Source organism: Protopterus annectens, chromosome 2.part0 (assembly GCF_019279795.1).
Source record: "Protopterus annectens isolate FY-2018-M chromosome 2.part0, PAN1.0, whole genome shotgun sequence".
NCBI classification, from domain to species: domain Eukaryota; kingdom Metazoa; phylum Chordata; order Ceratodontiformes; family Protopteridae; genus Protopterus; species Protopterus annectens.
Window position 1 is genome coordinate 701,080,468 of NC_056728.1, and position 24,014 is coordinate 701,104,481.

Here is a 24,014-nt window from a genome sequence, read left to right on the forward strand (position 1 = left end):
TATGAGCTACATGCTTTAGGGACCTAAACCTTGTCACCTCAATAAACAGAACATGCTGGAGGGATAGATTCCTATCTCAGAGACATCCCATACTCTGGAACAAACTACCTATCAATAGCAAACAAAGCTCCTCAGTAGCACTCGTCATGAATAGTCTTGATGATTGGATGGGAGATAGGAAATACACCCCGGGAATCACCTTTGTGGCTCTGCTTGACAGGGACACATGAAACTAAATTACTTGGGTGTCAAAGGCCAGGGTACTGTCTGGCTAGGCTTCTATAGGCCCTAGGGCCAATAGCCTATTACCTACCTATGAACCAATAAACACCCACATGTACTTGTTGCAATAATTGCTATGTGAGGTTGACTGAGTGTGATGGTGAATGTGTTGGTGAATGTGTCACAGTTGTGTATATGTGGGATAGCTTAGTGGGAAACTGTTTCTGTCATGGTATTATGTGTCCTAGCTCTGATCCCAGCAAAATATGTGTATGCTATTGCTAGCCAGAAAAAGCAGTATGGCATACGGTCTGACGTAGTCCCTTTGTGTTAACTGAGGTGTGCCATTGAAGGATAAAGCAGTACATGTATGCTCATTGATTGGTGCTGCTTGTGAATCAAACCCCTGTATGAACTGTAGTACTACCTGAAACTGTAGGCCTAAACAGCACAGTATGGTATATGTCCACATTGCTTGGAAACACTGTTTTGTGTGTTCCCTGTAGTCCTCACAGATTACATACCTCAGGCATAAGGGTTTGTAAGTGCTGACACACAGTACTGTATGGTACACGCATAAAGCTCATCTGGGTTGCCATACCTCTGTGTCCTGTATGTATGTCTGATGTGTGTGTGTGTATGCCTGTAACATGCCCTCGGTCATATGTGTGTTACAGGATATAAGTGCGTATCTAGCAACATGTATAGTCTAGTACAGCAGTATGCCACCTATATTCACAAATGTGCACATATTGTAGGCAGGGGTTTTCCATCAACAACTAGTGTCGAATACTGGTGATACTGTAACTGGACTTTACAATCATTGCAATGGATTACATATTTTGTTATGCATTAGCTTGATATATACCTCCTGTGGCTAGGTGATGCATTGTGTTGCATACAGTTTGCCATGTACTGTTGCATAGTCTTACATAGTGGTTTCTCTTTGTTGCTGTGTAGAAAATGTTTTAATATATAGTGCGTGTCAGGCACTGTCAGGCAGTTGTGGGTTGAGCACTGATATGTGGTATTGAAAGTGTGTATCCTCTGACAGACAATAGTTTGCTATTTATGGCAGTTCAGTGATATCTGTACTGAAGAATGTTAAGTGTGCCACATGACTTGCTCACACATATTGTTTTATTGTCTTCCAGGGTCATGGCCCACCATCGCAATCCAGCCTATAGCCATGCAGAGGATGAGATTTTAACCAACTGTCTCATCCAATAGTACACCCTGCTATTTTCCAGAACCAGCCAGGACCAGCATGAGTGGACTGCGCTGTGGCAAGATGTTGTCTGTAGTATAAATGACATAGGCATGCATAACCGGACTTATGAGCAGGTACGACATCACTGCAGTGATTTACTTAGACATGTCCGGCAGTGTACGTCTGATGTCTGTAGGCAACAGCTTGCCACAGGTGGTGGGGTTGCCACCCATCCCCCCCTCACCAGAGTGGAGGAACTGCTCCTGAGCCTGGGGGCTCCCAGCCAACAACAACAGCACACATGCATCATCATGGAGGCCGGAGCCCCCCAGCAAGTTCACATGGAGCGTGCAGGTAAGATGGCATATCTGTAGACTACTGTTACCTCTATTGTTAGATCATGCATATGTGAGATGTGTACTGTGTAGTTAGAAGATGTGTAGCCTGGTGTTGTTCAATACTGATAATTTGGAACATGATGTGTAGGCCTGTGACTGTCAACCATTGTGCTACTGTAAGATTGCAAACCCACAGTAGCAATGCCACAGTTGTTGCCACTGACAAACTGTTTCATATCCTTGTAGGTCCCTCTGGTGTGACAGCAATGCAGCGGACCCATGCTGGTGAGTGTGTTCTACATTTAATATTGCTAACAAAATGTGCATGTCATAGGTGAGGTGTAGGCCATGTACACATGTAACACCTACTCATAATGCATGCTGTGCATGTTTGCTGTGAGACTATGCACATCTCAGTAACGTGAGTGGCTGCCTCAAACACATGCAATACACAGAGCATCCCAAACAATTGTGGCTACACTATAGTGGACATTGGATAGGCAGTCGATACACATGCACACGACATACACAACTCCGTCATACACACGCTGTAAGGTCACACTCAAGTATCCCAAATGTCATCCACACAGCACACATAATATACCTGAGGGGTAGAGGCCTATCATGGGGCAGTGCGACACTCTCCAACACACAACACATTCATGTTAGGCAATGCGCCCTATTGGGCACCTTACAAATCCATGTAACAACAGGCTGTGAAATGGTGAATGTAGCCATGGTACTGCGGTTCAGGTACAGCATGATAGGTGTCGGTCTGGCGCACATAAATAGCCTTGAGTGACCACATGATGCTGCATGATGATGGCGCATGGTACAACACGCCATCCAGTTACAGTAATCACAGTATTACACATAGCATTCATTGCTATACACCTCAATGTTGTGTGTGTGCAAACATCTGCACCTATACATAATATGCACAGCAATCACCATTTGCACAAAGTGACACATATATGTCTTGTAATGCTATTGAGTGTATAGGTCACATGACACACATTGGGTATGTGTAATGTTTAATGTTGCAGTTGTGTTGTAGCATGCCATGTCATGGCTGGCACTGGCATGTCCACTATATGTTCTACACTCACCATAACTACTGTACAATGGCTATGTTGGCAATGGTATTCCATCAGGTATACATGCACCACTCATCCTGTGTGTATACATAGCATGCATGAGCTAAACCGGTGTCCACAATTATCTGCTAAAGACACAGATGCTCTAATCAGTAACGGATATCTATGTGACACACAGATAAACATCCAGCCATGGTATGTATACCTGTGAGTGATGGTGCACAGCACATTGAGGAGCTTGTAATACTTGCACAGCAATGTTGTGTCCATGTACACATTGCATTCCAGGGTGAGGACAATCACTGAACAACAACACACATGCATCAAAGCCATGTATACTGTTATTAACAAGGACTGTCTACACTCGCACTGCATGCTGTTGAGCAACACATGTCCTGCATGCTGACACATGTGATATGACTGTTTGTCTTGTGATACTGTACCCCACCATCAACCGCTATTGGGTATGATCTGGATTGCTGCTGGTGTGTGTGTGTGTGTGTGTGTGTGTGTGTGTGTGTGTGTGTGTGTGTGTGTGTGTGTGTGTGTGTCTCTGCTTTAGTGAGGAGTGTATTTGTGTGCATGTGTGCATGTGTGCATGTGTTCATGTGTGCATGTGTTCATGTGTGCATGTGTTCATGTGTGTATGTGTGCATGTGTGCATTTGTTCATGTGTTCTGACATCATGTACAGGTCATAAAGTGTGTTTCCTGTCTTCCTCTCACAGGTGCTGAGGTTGGGCTGGTTCACTGCAGTAGGGAACCTGATGTCACTGACTCAAATAGTGATAATGATGATAGGTGTGTTGAGGCACAGGCATGTTTGCCAGGGTCTGTCATTGGGCCACCAATCGACAGTACGCAGCTGTCCACCCCATCCATGCACACAGTCATACTGCCAATACATCCCTCATCACCAATGCCCTTAGCTGAGGGACAGTCTACAGTCAGCAATGGCCAGGACAGTGTGGTACCTTTGGCACATGCATCTGGACACAGCAGCCATACCCAGAGGTCTGGAATGGGAGCACATAGGCAGATGTCCAGGTGTTCTTGTCGGAGCACTGCTGGTCATCATGCCCCTGGCAGACGTGCCACAGGTCTTACAACCTCACGCATGTTCCAGGCTGTCATGGAGGCACAGGCACATATGGAATGGTACACCAGACAGGGACTAAGGGCACAGGAAGCACATAACACTGCTTTAAAAGACAGTATCCATGACCTAGCAGGTGCCATCTGTAATTACACTGAGGTCATGGATAGACGTTGGGGTGAGACATTAGATGTCCTCCGCAATGTCATGTCCATGTGTCAGGACAGTGCGGGACGGGTGAGATGTCGACGTGGACGTATGCCAGCAACATCAGCAGCTGACAGTCGCTGCAGACGTCCCTCAAGTCACAGCCACTCCCGTAGTGCCAGTGCCAGCCCCAGCAATGTTGGGGGTGGGCTGTCCATAGACCATCCTAGGAGACCACGTGCACATGGCTCTGGACAGTCCCAGCCAGGACCTGGGTCCAGTGTACATATGTCTACCTCTGAGGATAGTACTTAGTCTGGCTCAGTACCTGATACTGTCACTAGCACGCCTGCCAGGCACAGGTACCGTATCCATGGCCGGAGATGGTGATCTGTAAAGCCTAGTAGGTACAGTCTGTGGCTGTCCCACAAATCCCCGTATATGGCAGCCACATGGTGAAACTGTGTGCATGCAGACACACACACACAGAAACCAGACACCTAGGGCTAACACATACCTGCACACATTACATCAACATTCGCCCATACCAGTACTCTTGGCCCTCACACACACACACACACACACACACACACACACACACACACACACACACACACACACACACACACACACACACACATGTCGATTGTATGGCTCAATGTAGGCCTCTGGCAAACCAACAACACACCCTGTGCATATGATGAACCTGTGCCACCTCCTGTCATCTGTAACATTGATGCAGGAACAGGCTAACATGGTGCTGATGCACAGGATGACTTTATGGCAGTATAGCAATGTTAGCATGTTGTCAGCAGTAAAGTGTAATGTTATCCTTGAAGGTGTAGCTGAGCAGGCATGATGCATTATAGGTTCATAGGTTCATAGGTTGGTACTAGGCTATCAGCCCTAGGGCCTATACAAGCCTAGCCATAACAATTCCCTGGCTATTTCTTTCCACACTATTTACTTCCCTGGAACCCTGTCTAGCAGGGTGACTGATGTGATCCCTGGGGTGAATTTCCTTTCTCCCATCCAATCGTCAAGGTTCCTTTTGAAGAGGGCCAAAGAGGCACTGTGCTTGACATGTATGGGCAATCTATTCCATAGTCTGGGTAGTCTCTGGGTCAGGAACCTATCCCTCCAGCATGTTTTGTTTATTGTGTTGACAAGATTTAGATCCCTGGAGCGTGTGGCTCTGAGGGATTGGGATTTCTTTAAGTGTAGCATGTCCAACAGCTCTGGGTTTGACATGGCCTTGTATGTTAAGCAGAGATCACCTCTGAGTAGATGATATGTGACAGAGTATAGCTGGAGTTTTTAAGGTGATCAGCATAGGCATCTGCTTTAGGCCTGTGATTCTTTTAGTAAGGTATTTCATGCCTTTCCAGTTGTTGCAGATGTCTTGAGAGGTACATACCAAACGGGGCATTGTATTCTATAATGGGTCTAATGAGGGATGAGTCCAGTGGGACAATGACCTCCTTTTTTCTGGATGAAAAGCCCTTAGTGATGAGGTGTGCCACATAGAAGGATTTCCTGACTGTTGTGGCGATGTGGTTATCGAAGGTGAGACCACTGTGCACCTGTGTCCCTAAGTCTCTTATCACACTTTTGGTGTTTAGTGTACTGCCACCTATATGGTAATTCACAGATACATGTTTTTTCCCAAAGGGGATAAGTATACATTTCTTGGCATTGAGCTTGAGCCCATGGCAATGGCACCAAGCATCTGTTTCTGTAAGGCCCTTTTGTATCCACATCATTTGGGGATTCAGTAATGGCTCCCAGTTTGCAGTCATCTGCAAACTTTGTTAGCCAGAGTCCTTTAGTGTTGGCCTGTACTTCAAAGAAGTAGATGCCAAACAAGAGCGGTCCCAGGACTGAACCCTGAGGTACTCCACTTGTCACTTGTCTGGAGCTGGATTTGGAGTTGGCTACTTTTACAGTGTGGGTTCTATTAGTAAGCCAGTTAGCAACCCATTGGGTGACATAGGGATTAATGTCCAGCTTAGTAAGTTTATCTATGATTCCAGAGTGGAGGATGGTGTCAAAGGCCTTGGCAAGGTCTAGATAGGCTGTGTGGACCACCTTACCCTTGTCCATGGCTCTGGAGACTGACTCAAAGAAGTCAATCAGGTTCAGGAGACAAGATCGGCCCTTCATGAACCCAAAATGGTGGGGTCCATTGTTTGAAGGTTGCCAATGTCTTTGTTTATAAGTTCCATGATAATATGCTCCATGGCCTTGCAGATAAGACTTGTCAGACTGATGGGACAGTAGTTTCCGGGATCCAAGGTGGATCCCCCCCTTGTGGAGTGGAATAACTGTAGCTCTGCGCCACTCAGTGGGCATGAAACCTGAGGTGAGGCTGTGATCAAACATGACACTTAGGTGAGGTGCCAGTTCATATTGTAGTTCATGTAGTACACAGCCCGGGATGTCATTTGGTCCCATGGATGCTGTATTCTTAGCTTTGGAGAGTGTGTTTTTTTACCTGTGTGGCCATTATTACCAGAATTTGGCAATCTTCCAGTATTGAGATGGGCCATTTAGGGGGTGAGAGGGGGGTGAAGTTGGCACTGAATCAATCTGCCAGGATATTGGCAATATCCTTGGGATCAGTGTATTTAATGCCATTCTGTTTTAGCTCAGAGCAGATTTGAGCATTGCCATTTAGATTCTTGACATAGTTATAAAATGCCTTGTGGTTGTCTTTGGAATCTTTGGCAATTTTATTTTCATAACTAGCTTTGAAGGATTTTATGAGGGATCTCAGTTTCTTACTGAGGCTGGTAAAGGAGTTTTTTGCATCCTGGGATTTTCCTCTTTTCTGCAACAGTTTCTTCCTTTTGTTGTAAAGTTTGTTTATGGCAGGGGACCACCAGATTGGCTTCCTTTTTTTGGATGAGAGCATCTTGGTTCTATTTGTGATGGCACGATTCATGCATGAGTGGATGTGCTCATACAGTGCCTTAGTGTAGGATTCAGCAGTTGAACTTTCAGTTCCCGTCTGCATGGGTGTCATGAAGTTTGTCACTTCTGATTTGAGTAGCATGAAGTTGGCTTTGGAGAAGTTTTTTATGGAGGTTTACTTACTGGGGGGGTGGGGATGGGATGTAGATGTTAAGGGTGATTAGCTTATGGTCAGACCTGACTAACAAGGGGGTGACCATAGGTGTGGAGCATCGATTTCCCATGTTGGTAATGACCAGGTCTAGGATACTGGAGCCCCTGGTGGGACTATGGATTAGTTGATCCAGGGCGTTGGAATTTATGAATTCCAAGAACCGTTGGGCAAAGGTGTTGGTACATGAGTAGTTTTCCCAGTTAATAGCAGGGTAGTTAAAATCACCCAATATTAGGGTGTTTGGTTGTATCTTAATATTTTCCAGTATGTTTAGAAAGGTGTAGTGAGAATCTTGGGGTATGGTGGGGGATCTGTAGCAAGCTACAGTTTGGATTGCAGTCTTACCTAGTGTTAGTTGCACCTGGAGAATTTCAGACGCATTGTGTTGGGCAACTAGCCCGGTGGTGTGAATATCCTTGGTGAATATTGACACTCCTCCACCTTTAGTGTTTCGGTCCTGATTTGGTGGCCGAAAAAATGTGTGGTAAGAGTTGTAGCCTGGTATTGCAGGGGTGCTGTCCGGAGCCTTGAACCAGGTCTCAGTTACTGCACAGATATCAATGTTCTCCATTTTTAGGAGTGCCTTGAGAGAGTGCATTTTGAGGTTTAGACTTCTAGCATTGAGTAGCATTACCTTCAGATTTTGCATGCTTGTACCTGTTACAGTGGTGGTTTTGTCCTTTGAACTTTGCCTAAAAAGGCACTATAGGGGTGGCAAGAGCCTTAGCCAGTAACCTGAATCCCAGGGGTGACAGATGCAGACCATCTCTGGCAAAGCATCGTGGTCTGTCAATCATGTCGTCCCAGGCAGACAGATACTGGATCCCCTTTGAATGACACCAGAAGCTTAGCCAATTGTTGAAGTCAATCATTTTGTCCTTATATCGTGGTATCATTCTGGACAAAGGCAGGATGCTACTCAGGGCTAGGGTCATACCTGCCTGGGCCACATGATCCGAGAGCTCTTCCATGTCTCTTTTCATGTAGTCCAGGGAGGTACGTCTCAAGTCATTCACTCCAACATGGACAATGACAGAGTCATATTTATACTTGTTGTGGAGTGACTTGAGTGCATGTGTTATGTGGCGGATCCTGGCACCAGACAGGCAGCTGACTGTAATTTTCTCCTTGTTCAGCCTGGTGAGAGGGACATCAGTGTGCCGGACTATAGAGTCACCTATGACTAAAGTGTTAGGTACATTGTCTTGCCTTAGGGGCTGTTGCTGGGTGGCACACTGGTGTTGTGAACTATGTGACACTTTGGTTGTGATTGGTGTTTGTTTGCGTTTCAGCTTCAGAGGTCCTTGTTGCTTGGGCAGGTTACAGTTAAGGGCCTCTGCATATGTGGATTTAGTGTTGCTATATGTGGGTGTTGGTGGTGTGGGTTTAGAAGGGCTATGTGTTGCTTGAGGTGTAGTGTGGGTGTTAACCTTCTCCTCTTGACTGTCTAGCACAATCTTGGGTGGAGAGAGCTTTGCTTCCATTTTGGCTATGTAAGTGCATTTCTCACAGGTTGTAGTGTTGGGTGGTAGGAGGAGAGGGTTGTCTGTGTACATGAAGCAATTACTGCTTTGCCCCAGTATGCCCAGATTCACCAGGTGGGCAGGAGAAATCACCAGAAGCTGACCCTTGGACATGCCTGGTTTGGTGCTTTTTTTTTGTAAAGTACAGGAGCTGTTTTCCCTTACCTTAGCAAGGTACTTTGCAATTATAGGCTGTTTAGTGCCTACTATTAATCTCTCCTTATTAACAAGGAGAGTTGAGTGATTGTATCAGTTCATGGCTTCCTAGTGCTTTCCAGCAGGTATTAGAGAAAGTGCTAGTCACAGGGATGCTTAAAGGTAAGATGAAAAAAGAAATGCACACTGCAGTGTGCACTAAAGAAGTTAGATGTGAAAGTAGGTAACTTAAGTTTTACCTGTTTAAAAAGTTAAGTTTTAGTGGAGAGTCACTATTTTTAAAACAGCAAGATAGATTGAAAGGGGGTGATCACTTTTGTATTCTGGTACTATGGAATACAGTAGGACGGCCAATAGATTTAAATAGTTGAAGGGGAGGGATTTCAAAAATGATGATTTTGTGATTACTCACACAAGCCAGTGAAAGTAGAGAGGAAATGAGATATATGGTCAGATTAACATAAGAGGCAGGCAACTAGAAAGACAGTGGTATTTAACAAGACAACTGTAAATGGGTGGGAGGGCAGGAAAAAAAATTCTGCCTGACTCAGAAGAGAGAGAGCTGTGGTCTCTTTTGAAGTTTTAATATGCTGTTAAAGCAGAATGCAAGTAAAACACAAGGTAAAGAAAACAAACCACAGTATTCAAAATATACAAAGGCAATAAAGTAATGCAAAAATTCAAAAAATAAAAGCAAACTAACCTTTCCTTCACAGCAAAGTGTAGCAGAGTCTGGATGAGCCTTTCTGGTCATTAAAGCTATGATTGTCAATGTAGTATTGTTTACACCAGTGTTAATCCCAATAGTGTATTTTCCGGCCACGTGTCACTTGGCTGATGTGTGTAGTATTGGCAGCATGTGTTAGAGAGTGGACAGTACATGTGGAATGTGTGCAGCACAGGTTTGCAGGTGTACATTTGTGAACATGGTGGAGGAGCACTGTCTGCATGTACGTGCATAGTGGACACATGGGCAGGGTGACATGCCCTGTATTACAGTGTTAACACTCCATAGTTTCTATTGGTGGCCAGTATGCATTGTACTACACACATTTTGGAACTTGGGTACACATGTGTGTATGACATGGTTTGACACTGTGCTGTGGGTGATACTGTTACTATCTGTCATTGGTTTGCATTCTGGTAGTATACAGAACCTCTACAGCCTGACCATAGACAATCGTTAGATGATGTCTTGACAACTGACAGACAGATGTAGGACACACAGTAACATTTGTACCCTTCAGGAACTATACTATGCCAGTAACCAGTGGTGTTCACCTGCACCCATTCCTGGGACCACTCCTGATTGCCATATAGCTCACTTAGGTACAAGCAAACACAGTAGGGATATGTCCATCCACGTCTGGGAATGCATACTGTGGCCTATAATGCATTCTCTAGATGACACACACATCCTCCACAAGGGTATCATATGGACAGATACCTGTTGTCAAACCCATGCTGTAAAACAATAAGCCAACTAAAGCATGGTCATCCAACTTTACATAACATAGTATCCCCACAGTACCACATAGGTAGTAGCCAACAACATGTTGACAGGTACCACTGTGTACATACAGCCAAGTGTTACATCATCTCTCCTTTGGTAATCACATTTCCAAAGGTATTTTGAAATCCCTCAGTGAATCACATAAGCAATAAGGGGTCTGCATGCATATCCACAAAGGTTGTTGTACACCTATAATGAATCGCCATCATTGACAGACTTTGCTGCATTTTAACTGGTCTGAAATATACCTCAGGCATAAACCCTCCTTCACACTATTCAATAGAAACCGTAATGAGTGTGCGTGACATGGATGATCTAGGCCAGGGATCACTGCAGTGGCTGGGATTGTCACAAGCATACAGATGTGACCTAAGGTCTGGAAAGCAGCAGCACACTCTGGCAAAGATAGATGTGTTCATGGAGAAAGCAGGGTTCCCACCTCTGAAATAATTGAGGTCACATGTAAGTATATGTATTTGCCACACAGCTACCTGATGTGCAATGCACATACTGTTGTCATTATGATATGTCATACAGTAGTAAAAGCAAAACCCACAACACAGTGACCAATTGTGTCACACACATAGAGCACACACACACTCACCAAGTGCAGGATTCAAATCCCTACCTAACTACTTTATGATACTTGAGCAGTACGCATTTACACAATGCACTATACACATTACTGGGAGGTCTTCTTTCCACAGGTATATTTGTAGGATGGTGACATCATCAGACTTGACAAAAATAAGTATACCACTTTTAAGGTGTTGTAGTTGTCTCCAAAAAAAAGCTGTTCCTCTACAAGGAGATACACACTGTCATACAGTTGTCAAGTGCAGGATTCAAACTCCTACCTTACTATACTAGAAAAGTATGCATTTACACGACGCGCTATACACATTACTGGGGGCTCTTCTTTCCAGAGGTATAGTTGTAGAATGGTGACATCATCAGACTTGACAAAAATGAGTATACCACTTTTAAGGTGTTGTCGTTGTCTCCAAAAAGGTTGCTCTTCTACAAGGAGATACACACGCAATCATGCAGATACCAAGTGCAGGATTCAAACCCCTACTTAATTAGCTCATGATACTAGAGCAGTATGCACTTACACAACGCACTATACACATTACTGTAGGCTCTTCTTTCCACAGGTATATTTGTAGGATGGTGACATCATCAAACTTGGCAAAGATGAGTATACCACTTTTAAGGTGTTGTAGTTGTTCCCAAAAAGGCTGCTCCTTTACTAGGAAACACACACACACTCATACAGTTGTCAAGTGCAGGATTCAAACCCCTACCTAACTACCTAATGATACTAGAGCAGTATACATTTACACAATGCACTATACACATTACTTGGAGTTTTCCTTTCCACAGGTATATTTGTAGGATGGTGACATCATCAGACTAGACAAAGTGGGTTACATTAGGTGACATTAGGTGGGCTACATAGAAGGCATTTGTAGACACTTTAGCAATGTGATCATCAAAGGAGAGTTTACTGTCTACCTGGGTCCCCAGGGCCATAATTACATTCTCCGTACATACTGGATTTCCACCTATCTGGTAATTTGTGTGCACTTTGTTTTATCCAAAGGGGATGACAGTGCATTCTTTGACATTCTGCTTGAGGGCATTGTTTTGACACCAGGTATCTGTCTCTGTAAAACCCTTCTGTAGGAAGTCTGTGTCAGCCGTGGAGTCGATTATGGACCACAGTTATCAGTCATCTGCAAACTTGTTCAGCCATACTCCTCCCGTGCTTGCCTGTACCTCTGAGCAGTATCTACTGAACAGGTGGGGTCCCAGGACCAATACCTGTGGGATGCCATTTGTGAATGGTTTAGAGTTGGACACGGCACCCACAACTCTGAACATGTGTGTTTGATCTGTGAGCCAGTTGGACACCCATCCTGTGACATAGCTGTTAACGTTCAAGCTGGTAAGCTTGTCGTGATGCCAGAGTGGGGAATGTTGTTGAAAGGCCTTAGTGAGGTCCAGGTGGGCTGTGTGGACTACATTCACCTCCATCTATGTCCTTGGTAACTGTTTCAAATAAGTCAACTAGGTTTATGAGACAGGATCTACCTTTAACAAAGCCATGTTGGGTAGAGTCCAGTGTCTGGAGGTCCCCATTGTCTCTGTTTATGGTTTCCATGATAATTTGCTCCATAGCTTTGCAGACCAGGCTGAGTAGGCCTATAGGGCAATGGTTTCCTGGTTCTGTTGTGGCACCCCCTTTGTGGAGCTGGATGACTGTTGCTGTATGCCATTCCTTGGATACATAGCCTGTGGTAAGGCTGAGTCTGGACAATGAATGTAGGTGAGGGTGTATTTCCTTTTGGGGCTGGTGTAAGTTGCAGCCTGGGACACCATCCAGTCCCATTGATGCTGTGTTCTTAGGTTTGGAGAGGGCTCTTTTTACCTGCATGTCCATGAAGTCTGGTGCTCTGCATTATTCTGGGATGGACACAGGCCCTTTTGGGGGTGATGTGGGGGGGAGTTTGCACTGAACTTGTCCCCCAGGATGTGGGCAATGTAAGTTGGTTCAGTGTATCTTTTTTCCATTTTGCAGTAGCTGACAGCATTTTTGAGAGTTCCACCTAAATGTTTGGTATAGCTAACGAAGGCTTTGTGGCTGTTATTCTTGCATTCCTTGGCAATTTGTCTTTAGAAACTGGCCTTAGATTATTTTATGAGTGATCATGTTTCTTCCTAATAATGATCAGTGATGCCTTTCCTTATGTGAAGTTTACTCTATCATGTGTTCATTCCCTCCTTCTGTTGTATAGCTTATTTATGTGCGACAACCACCAGATTGGTTTCCTATTTTTGGAGGAGTGCATCATGGTTTTATTTGGCATGTCTCAATCCATGCATCCCTGTAGACACTCATAGAATGCACTTGTAAATGATTCTGCAAATTGTATAGCATTATCCGATAGCAAGGGTGCTTTTGAACTTTCCACTTTGGTCTTGAGAAGTGTGCTGTTTGCTTTAGAAACTTTCTTCACAGTGGTTTCCTAGACTGTGGGGGTGGTGTGATGTGGATGTCCAGAGTGATTACTTTGTAATCTGATATTACCAGTGAGGGGGTTTATCTCTGTTGTGGAACACTGGTACCCTATGTTGGTGATGATCAGGTCCAGTATGTTGTCACCTCTAGCGGGCGTGGTAACCAGCTGTTCCAGAGCATTTGAGTTTTTAAACTCTGGGAAGCATTGGGCAAAGGACATTGTACACGAGTAATTCTCCCAGTCAGTGTTTTGGTAGTTGTACTCTCCTCATATAATGGTGTTTGGTAGGACCTTCATATTTTTCACTGTTCTCAGGAATACTGGGTGAGGTTCCTGAGACAAGGTAGGTGATCTGTAGCAGGCTACAATCTGATAAGCAGTTTTGCCCAATGTTAGTTGCACTTGCATGGTCTCCAAGGACTCATGCTGTGCCACTAACCTGTAGGTGTGGGTATCCATAAGGTAAATGGATACACCACTTCCTTTTGTATTTCACTCTGGGTTTTGGGGCCGAAGGTCCGAGGGATTGTGAGTGTTTTACGTGGAGTATGTCCAACAGCTCTGTGTTTGACATAGCTTTGTATGTTAGGCAGAGATCACCTCTGAGTAGGCGATATGCGAGAGAGTACAGCTGGCGCATTTTGAGATGGTCTGTGTATGACATGTATTTCAGGCCACTAATGCTATTTGTGAGGTATTTCTGCAGCCTTTCCAATTGTTGTTGATGTCTTGTGAGGTACATAGCAAAAGGGGCATTGTACTCTATTATGGATCTAGTGAGTGATGAGTAGAGGGGAACAATGTCCTCTTCTCTCCTGCATGAGACACCTTTTGTGATGAGGTGTGCCACGTAGAAGGATTTCTGGACTACTGCGGGGATGTGATTATCACAGGTGTGTCCACTGTCCACCTGTGACCCAAGGTTTCTTATTACACTTTCAGTGTTAAGTATACTACCGTCTATGTTGTAGTTCATGGCTACAGAGTTCTTACCAAAGGGGATGACAATGCACTTTTTGGCATTGAGCTTGAGGCCATGGCTTTGACACCAGGCATCTGTCTCAGTGAGGCCCTTTTGTAGGATGTCCACATCTTCATTAGTTTTGATTATGGCTCCTAATTTGCAGTCATCTGGAAACTTCATTAGCCACAGACCTTCCATGTTAAAGTTTACTTCAAGGAAGTAGATTCCAGACAGGACAGAACCCAGGACTGAACCCTGTGGTACTGCACTTGTCTCTGGTCTAATGTCGTACTTGGAGTCTGCTACTTTCACAGTGTGTGTTCTGTCAGTTAGCCATTTGGCATCCCATCTTGTGACATAGCGATTTATACCTAGTTTAGTCGGTTTATCTATAATTCCAGAGTGGAGGATAGTGTTGGAAGCTGTGGCAAGATCTATTTGGGCTGTGTGAACCACCTTACCCTTGTCTACGGTTCTGGTGACTGCTTCAATGATGTTTATCAGGTTTAGGAGACATGATCTGCCTTTTACAAACCCAACATGGTTGTGGTCCAGTGTTTGGAGATTACCAATGTCTTTTTTTATAAGTTTTTTGATGACAGATTCCATGGCCTTGCAGAGCAGGCTCATCAGGCTAATGGGCCGCTAGATCCTGGGGTCCATGGTGGCTCCCCCCTTATGTAGTGGGAAAACCATCGCTGTGCACCATTCAGCAGGCACAAAGCTTGAGGTGAGGCTATGACTGAACATGGTACGTAGGTGTGGTGCCTGTTCATTCTGTAGTTTGTGTTGACCACAGCCTGGGATGTTATCTGGTCCCATGGATGCTGTGTTCCTGGCTTTGGAGAGTGTTTTTTACCTGTGCAGCCGTGATGACAGCAACTTTGCAGTCTTCCGTTATAGAGATGTGCTCTTTCATGGGTGAAGGGGGGGTAAAGTTAGCACTGATCCTATCTGCCAGGATGTTGGCAATATCAGTTGGGTCTGTATATTTAGTGCCATTGTGCTGTAACTCAGAGCAGATCTGAGTGTTACCATTGAGATTCTTGGCATAGCTATAGAATACTTTGTGGTTGTCTTTAGAATCAGTGTCAATTTTGTTTTCATCACTAGCTTTGGAGGATTTTATCATGGATCACAGCTTCTTACTAATGTGGACCATGGAGCTCCTCCCCTCATGGGATTTTACCCTGTTTTGCAACAGTATTTTCCTTCTGTTGTGCAGTTTGTTTATGGCAGGGGAACACCAGATTGGCTTCCTTTTCTTGGAGGTTAGTGTCTTGGTTCTGTTTAGGATAGCACAATGCATGCAGTCATGTAAGTGCTTATGAAGTGCAATTGTGAAGGGTTCAGTAGTCGTAACTGTATTGTCCATCTGCATGTGTGTCCTGCAGTTCAGCACTTCTGTCTTAAGAAGCATGATGTTGGCTTTGGAGAAATTTTTTAACATGGTTTCCTTAATGGGGGTGTGGGTCCAGAATGTGGATATGTAGGGTGATTAGCTTATGGTCAGATGGGACTAATGAGGCGCTGACGTCAGGTGTGGAACACCGGTCACGCAGGACAAACCAAACCCCGTAACCAACACAAATAACCACAAAGTGAGCTAAATGCTGCTCATTGCCAGAAGTCTCAGCCTCCAGATGCACACACTCGAGGCACTTCTCATTATGGAGAATATTGATATCTCTGCAATATCGGTAACCTAGTTCAAGGCTCCAGACAGCACACCAGCACTACCAGGATACTACTCATTCCATACCTTCCAGCATCAGAACCTGAATCATAGCACATAGGGTGAGGATGTATCCATATTCATCAAGGATACCTACACCTCTCTCTACATGCTCTCTACAGGATATGTACCCATAGAATGTTGCACAGCAATGTTCTTCACACTCCACAGGGGTGGGGCCACAAAAACCCCTTGGCATTCATGCTCCATGAGCCTGACAAGTGTGTTCTGCAAGGCAATGGAGCCAATCATAATGGAAGTCAACAATACAGAGATTGGGAACCTTCACACAGTTGAGCACACACAGTTTGGCTTGGTCAAAGGCAGACCATGCCTTCTGAACTGGGAGGATCTCTTTGACAGTTACCCAGGCTATGGTTGATTGAAATGAGATCCACACAGCCTACCTATGCCTCGCTAAGGCCTTTGACACCATTCCCCAGTCAGGTATCATAGATGAACTCAACAACCTGTCCATGAATCCATACATCACAAGATGGATTGCAAACTGGCTCACAGATAGATCCCACACATTACGAGTTGCTGGCTACATGTCAGACTCTACACCGGTAACGACTGGTGTCCCCCAGGGTTCAGTTCTGGGGTCCCTCCTGTTTGGTATGGACTTCTCAAATGTACATGCCAACACAGGAGAGTTGTGGTTGACTACGTTTCCTGGGAACTGTAAAGTGTTTGTCATAAAAGATTCCCCGGAAGACAGACAGATTCTCCAGAAGGGACTCTATGAGACAGATGTGTGATGTCAGAATCATGGCCTCAGGCTAACTGTGGAGGAATGCATAGTGATCCTCTTTGTTGAAAACAAAATACCCACAAACTACCACATGGGTGTTACCCTCTTGAAAATGACAAGGTGATGAGGGATCTGGGGACACAAGTAGATAGTCATCTTTCCTTTGACAACCATGTTGCCAAAGTGATTGGGAGATCCTATGTGGCCCACCTAATCAGCAAAGGGTTTGCATCAGGATCTAAAGAGGTAGTGTTGGCACTCTACTCTTACATCATCAGACCCATCATTGAGTACAGTGCACCATTTTGGATGTACTCGACTTAGCATATCCAGCAGCTGTAGAGACCATGTAGGTACCTCACCAATAGGATTACTGGCCTCAAACAGTTGTGTTATGCAACACAACTGGTAAAACTAAATATGTTCTTCGTTGCGTACCGCCTACTCAGAGGCACACTCTGCCTAGCATACAGAGCCATGTCCAACACATAACTGTTGAACATGCTCCATCTACACATAACAACATTGAGTCGCCCTACACATTCCAGGGATATGAACCTCATCAGAACAATGAATACAACATGCTGGTGGGATAGAGTACCATCCCAGACACTTACCTTACTGTGGAATAGAGTTCCAATGTACATCAGACATAACCCCTCGCTGACACTCTTCAATTGGAACCTTGGTGAGTGGATGGGAAACAGACATTTCATGCCAGGCATCAAATCAGCAGCCCCACTAGAAAGGGGCATAGGGTACTAACTATTAGAACTAGGCCTTGGGAGACTACCCAATGGTGTGGTGAAAGCTGCACAACTTGCGTAGGCTGATATATGCCTTCGTGGAGATAGTCTACTACATACCTATGGATCTATGTGACAGGTACATGTCTACAGATAGTAGATGTGTATTTCATTGTACAGTCATGTTGTACAGCAGGCACATGGACCACATACACTGTAATGCTTACAGATACTGGTGGCTGTTATGTACAGTGGGAGAGATGTGCACCTCATGTCTTTCGTGCCATTGGGATGTGTGCTGGGTGGGACAGTCCTGGATGGCTCCCTGTCATGGTCACCCTCTTACACACATCTCTGCCCATCCATCTTTGGCTTATTATACTGTGTTCTCCCTACATATATATATAGGTACATAGGTAGGTGATAGGCTATCTGCCTGAAGGCATATATTAGTATGGCCAGAGTGTGCAGCTATCACCACCCATGGAGTTAGTTCCCTAGGCCTCTGTGTAGTAGATGTGATGAAGTGATCCATGGTGTGACAGCCCAGTTTCACATACACTCATCAAGACTCCTCTGGAAGAGTGTTAGTGAGGGTCTCGGCTTAATGACTGTTGGGAGCCTGCTCCAGAGCAAGGGAAGTCTGTGAGTTAGTCATGTATCTCTCCAACATGTTCTATTTAATGGTGTGATGATGATATCCCTAGAGCATGTGGTACAATGAGCTTGGGTTTACTTCAGATAGCGCATGTACATCAGTTCTGCATTGGACATGGACCTGTCTGTTGGGCAGAGATCTCCTGAGTAGACAGTATGCAACAGAGTACAGATTGAGTTAAATTCAGTCTGGTTGCATGGAGCAACTGTTTGAGGCCAGTAATCCTCTTGTTGAGGTACTTCAGTGGTCTTTCCAGCTGTTCAAGGTGCCTAGTCAGATTCATCGCAGGTGTGTTGTGGTACTCTCTGACGGGGCTGATGACTGATGAGTAGAGGGAACCTCCTTTGACCTACATGCAAAGTCCTTGGCAGTTTGTGGGAACACATAGCATGATTTTCTAACCACTTTGTGAATATGTTTCTGGAAGTAGAGATGACTATCCACATGTGTCCATAGATCCCTTATTATCACCTCCATATTTAGCGTGTTGGCACCTATGTGGTATTTGTATGACTGTAGCTCGAGGGCATATTTTTACACCACATATGTCTGACTGAGACCCTTTTTAAGGATGTCTCTGTTGTCCCACACATCGATTATGACAACTTTTTTGCAGTCATCCACAATCTTTGCTAAACATAGCCCTCGTGTGTTTGACTGTATTTCTGAAAAGTATACACCAGACAGGAGGGGTCCCAGGACTGGGCCATGGGGGACAGCAGTTGTTACCAGCTTGAACAAGAGACCACAATTCTTACCTTGTGTGATCTGTGCCCCAGTTGGCAATCCATCAGATGACATACATATTTATGCATTGGTTGTTGATTTTGTGGATAAAACATGTGTCTGGGATGTTGGAAGAGGGCTTTCCAAGGTTTATGTGGGACGTGTGTAGCTCATTTCATTGATGTATGTCCTGGGTCACTGCTTTGAAAACAGTCTAGCAGGTTTGGGAACCACGATCTGCCCCTGACCAAAACGGAATTGGTAGGGTTGGGTATTTGTAGGCTCACAATAGCTCTGTTTATGAGTTCCATCATGAAGGACTCCGTGGCCTTGCAGATCAGGCTTAATAGGCTTATAAGACAATAGTTCATATGGTCTGTTGTACACCAACACTTGTGGTGTGTGCAAAATGTTGCTGTAACACATTCAACGGTTTCATATCCTGTACAGAGGGTGAGTCTCAACAGACTGTTCAGGTACAGGGTCTGTTTGTTTTGGAGTACACATATGACACAGCTAGGGAAGCCATGTCATCCCATAGACGCCATGTTTTTAGGTTTTGAAAGTGCTGTTTAACCATTGTATATGTGATTTCTGGGTTTTCACAGTCTCCAGGTATGATAATGGGCCCTTTTGTCAGTGTGAGGGTGTAAACATGTATGAACCTGTCTGACAAGATGTTGGCGGTGTCAGTCATGTACATGTATTCATTTACAGTTTGCACTGACTCAGAACATATATGTGTTTACATTGATATTTATGACATTGCAAAAGAAAGCTTCATGGTTCTCTATTGACTCTTTGACAATATTTTTGCCAGAACATGGATTGGATAATGTTAGGAGTGCTCGTTGTTTATTGATGATACTGATCGGAGATTTATTGGTCTTCTTTGAATTTTCACTTTCTCTGAACAAGTTCAGTACTTGTAATACATAGTTTGATTATGACAGGCGTCCAATATATTATATGGGTCTGTTTTCATATCACTGTGTGCGCAAGGCAGGATTGGTGAATAGTGACATGTTTCTGTGGTGAGAACTGCAACTGCCAGATATGTGTGGCCTACTGCTGTACTCTGACATGGCCTAAGTGTGTGAGCATGCCCAGTATGACCTTTCAGTATGTTGTTGACTGACATTTGCTTTGTTTATTGAAGTGTGTGAGCATGCCCAGTATGACCTTTCAGTATGTTGCTGACTGAGATTTGCTAAATTTGTTGAGGTGTGTGAGCACTTCAGGGCTCACCTTTGTGTTGTACATCGACAAGAAGCACGCTGTGCCTGCAGGGCTTCCATGAGTCGCTTTGCATAGACTTATCAACATTTCTACATACAGGGGGGACAGCTATTATTTGTACATTTCTACCCAGGGGGCACACCTGATTGTTACTGTGGATGTACATTGGATGAGGGGTTGACCTGATGCTTATACACATTTTCTAGGCCTGCACTGCTATGTCAGGTACTCCATTTCAGTCTGTACTGCTGCCTATCATACTGGCTTGAGGCATACTACTGTACTACAGAACTTGGCTTCCAATTTCACGTATATTAGTTTGTGACTTCATAGCCTACCCAACCCACATCACACTGCCTGGCCTGCTGTTATCTGTCTGCATAGGCCTGGGGGGGGGGCGGAGTTCAGAGGGCATGATACAGCACTTGTTTGTGTTTGCGTTAGTCTACAATTGTCTGGCTGTGTCTGTGCCAGTGAAATGCTGTCATGGCTTAGTGATTCAGTACGGTGACTATAGTGCACAGTATCCTGAGTTCGAGCCCTGTCACTGCTTTTTATTTTCCTGCTGGGCAGACCTGACTGGTTAAGGAACAGTAAAGCAGGTGTGAGCGTGTTTCCCCGACTTTGCCTGACTTTGCCCAACATTGCCCAACGTTGCCCAACATTGCGGTAGTTTGCGCGGCGTGCAGCTCCACGCAATTATGCTTAAATATGCGTAAATATGCTAAATAGTGGTAAAATGTGCTTAGCACTGCTTTATATTTCTTAATATAGGGCAATCATGCCTCAGGTGATGCTGCAGGGCTGCCTATGACGGATGCACATAATACACTCCATATACATGTTTGAAACAGGTAGTGTCAAGTTAGGCACCCTTTTATTGTATGTGCGAGTCAGAGAGAGGTGTCATTTCCAGGGTTCCTACTGAGTGTATGTGCTATGTGTTGCCTCTTTGCCAAGGCCAGGGCATACTGGGCACACCTCCTTCTGCCTACTGGGGCAGGCTCAGGTTGTTCCTCCTCTGAGTCACACTGTGCCTGTGCAGGCCATGGCAATGGTGGGGGGCTGTTTGGCCATGCCCCATGCTGTTCCTGCTGCAGCTGTTTTCGCAGGATCATATTGTGTAGCATGGCACACACCATGACAATTTGGGTACATGTAGTTGGTGAGTACTGCAAGGCTCCACCAGATGTGTCCAGGCACCAGAACTGTGACTTGAGCATCCCAAACACACGCTCAATAATGTTTCTTGTTTGTGTGTGTGCCTCATTATGGAGTTCGGGTGTGTGTGCATTTCTTATGGGTGTCATCAGCCACGGCTCCAGTGCGTATCCAGCATCCCCCACTAGGTGACCGTCAGGGATGTCCCCATTGGCAAATATCTGGTACAGCTGCATCAGATGCCAGATGTGGGAATCGTGATAGCTTCCAGGGCAGCCAGTAAACACATTCATTATTATGCCCTGGGCATCGCACATGACCTGGCAGTTGATGGAGGGGAAGCCCTTGCGGTTGATGTAGACTCTACCCCGCTCACCGGGTGGTGCTTTGATGTGTATGTGCGTGCAGTCTATTGCACCCACCACCTCAGGGTATTCCGCTATTTGGTGGAAGAGATGCATATTGCTGGCCAATGCCTCACTGGAATTGGGGAAATATACATGCTCACCGACATGTGCTGACCTGGCATCCAGGAACTGGTGCAGTACCCTTTTGGGTGCCTTTTTAAAAATTTTGGGCCCTGTTTTTAAAAACCCCCATTTTTTTTTTATAAATCCAACCAAGGTTTGGTTCTTTTGGAAGGTTTCCCCTGTTTTTTTTTGGGGGTAAAATTAAAAAATTCCCCCAAGGGATTTACTCTGTAAAGAAACACAGCATGACAAAGAATGTATGCCTACCATGAGTACAGGTACCCATGCATGTGGCAGGTGCAAGGCTTGCACACATATTAACACTCAGACAGAGTTTAGGCATCCCAGTACACATAAATTATTTCATTTACGGGGCAGGGCCACATGTAGAACACAAAATCTGGTCTACTTAGCGGAATGTGAATGCTGTCCGTGTTTTTATGTTGGTATGACCAACAATATGTTTAAGGTGAGGATTTTGCAGCACTTGAGCAATATTAGAAATTGTGATCCGAGCAATGCTTTATATAGACATATCAGTGTAAATCCCACACATACCTTCAAATTCAGATGCATTGTTAACATAAAACTCAACAGTAGGGGGGGTGACATTAAACATCAAACAGCTTTAGCAGAATCCAAATGGATAGTGGAATTAATGGCACACAGGTATCCGGGTCTCAACGATGTTTTACCTATCAAACCCACCTTACAGAATAGGCGGGTTTTTCTAAGCAAATGATTGGTCAAATGTATTTTAAATATGGTTGTTTTATCATTTTGAACATTGTCTGAGGAAGGGTTTACCCCGAAAGCGCTAACCTGTTTTGTATGATTAAAGAATTTTGTAGTATTTTACTCCAGCAGTGTCCTGTTACTTTCATTTTGGATTTACTATTGTTCTGAGTATATTTGGACTTTAGCATAGCGCACTTATTCTTTTACTATTGTACTTGTAATACATAGTTTGATTATGACAGGCGTCCAATATATTATATGGGTCTGTTTTCATATCACTGTGTGCGCAAGGCAGGATTGGTGAATAGTGACATGTTTCTGTGGTGAGAACTGCAACTGCCAGATATGTGTGGCCTACTGCTGTACTCTGACATGGCCTAAGTGTGTGAGCATGCCCAGTATGACCTTTCAGTATGTTGTTGACTGACATTTGCTTTGTTTATTGAAGTGTGTGAGCATGCCCAGTATGACCTTTCAGTATGTTGCCGACTGAGATTTGCTAAATTTGTTGAGGTGTGTGAGCACTTCAGGGCTCACCTTTGTGTTGTACATCGACAAGAAGCACGCTGTGCCTGCAGGGCTTTCATGAGTCGCTTTGCATAGACTTATCAACATTTCTACATACAGGGGGGACAGCTATTATTTGTACATTTCTACCCAGGGGGCACACCTGATTGTTACTGTGGGTGCACATTGGATGAGGGGTTGACCTGACGCTTATACACAATTGCTAGGCCTGCACTGCTATGTCAGGTACTCCATTTCAGTCTGTACTGCTGCCTATCGTACTGGCTTGAGGCATACTACTGTACTACAGAACTTAGCTTCCAATTTCACGTATATTAGTTTGTGACGTCATAGCCTACCCAACCCACATCACACTGCCTGGCCTGCTGTTATCTGTCTGCATAGGCCTGGGGGGGAGTTCAGAGGGCATGATACAGCACTTGTTTGTGTTTGCGTTAGTCTACAATTGTCCGGCTGTGTCTGTGCCTGTGAAATGCTGTCATGGCTTAGTGGTTCAGTACGGCAACTATAGTGCACAGTATCCTGAGTTCGAGCCCTGTCACTGCTTTTTATTTTCCTGCTGGGCAGACCTGACTGGTTAAGGAACAGTAAAGCAGGTGTGAGCGTGTTTACCCAACTTTGCCTGACTTTGCCCAACGTTGCCCAACATTGAGCTAGTTTGCGCGGCATGCAGCTCCACGCAATTATGCTTAAATATGCTTAAATATGCTAAATAGTGGTAAAATGTGCTTAGCACTGCTTTATATTGCTTAATATAGGGCAATCATGCCTCAGGTGATGCTGCAGGGCTGCCTATGTCGGATGCACATAATACACTCCATATACATGTTTGAAACAGGTG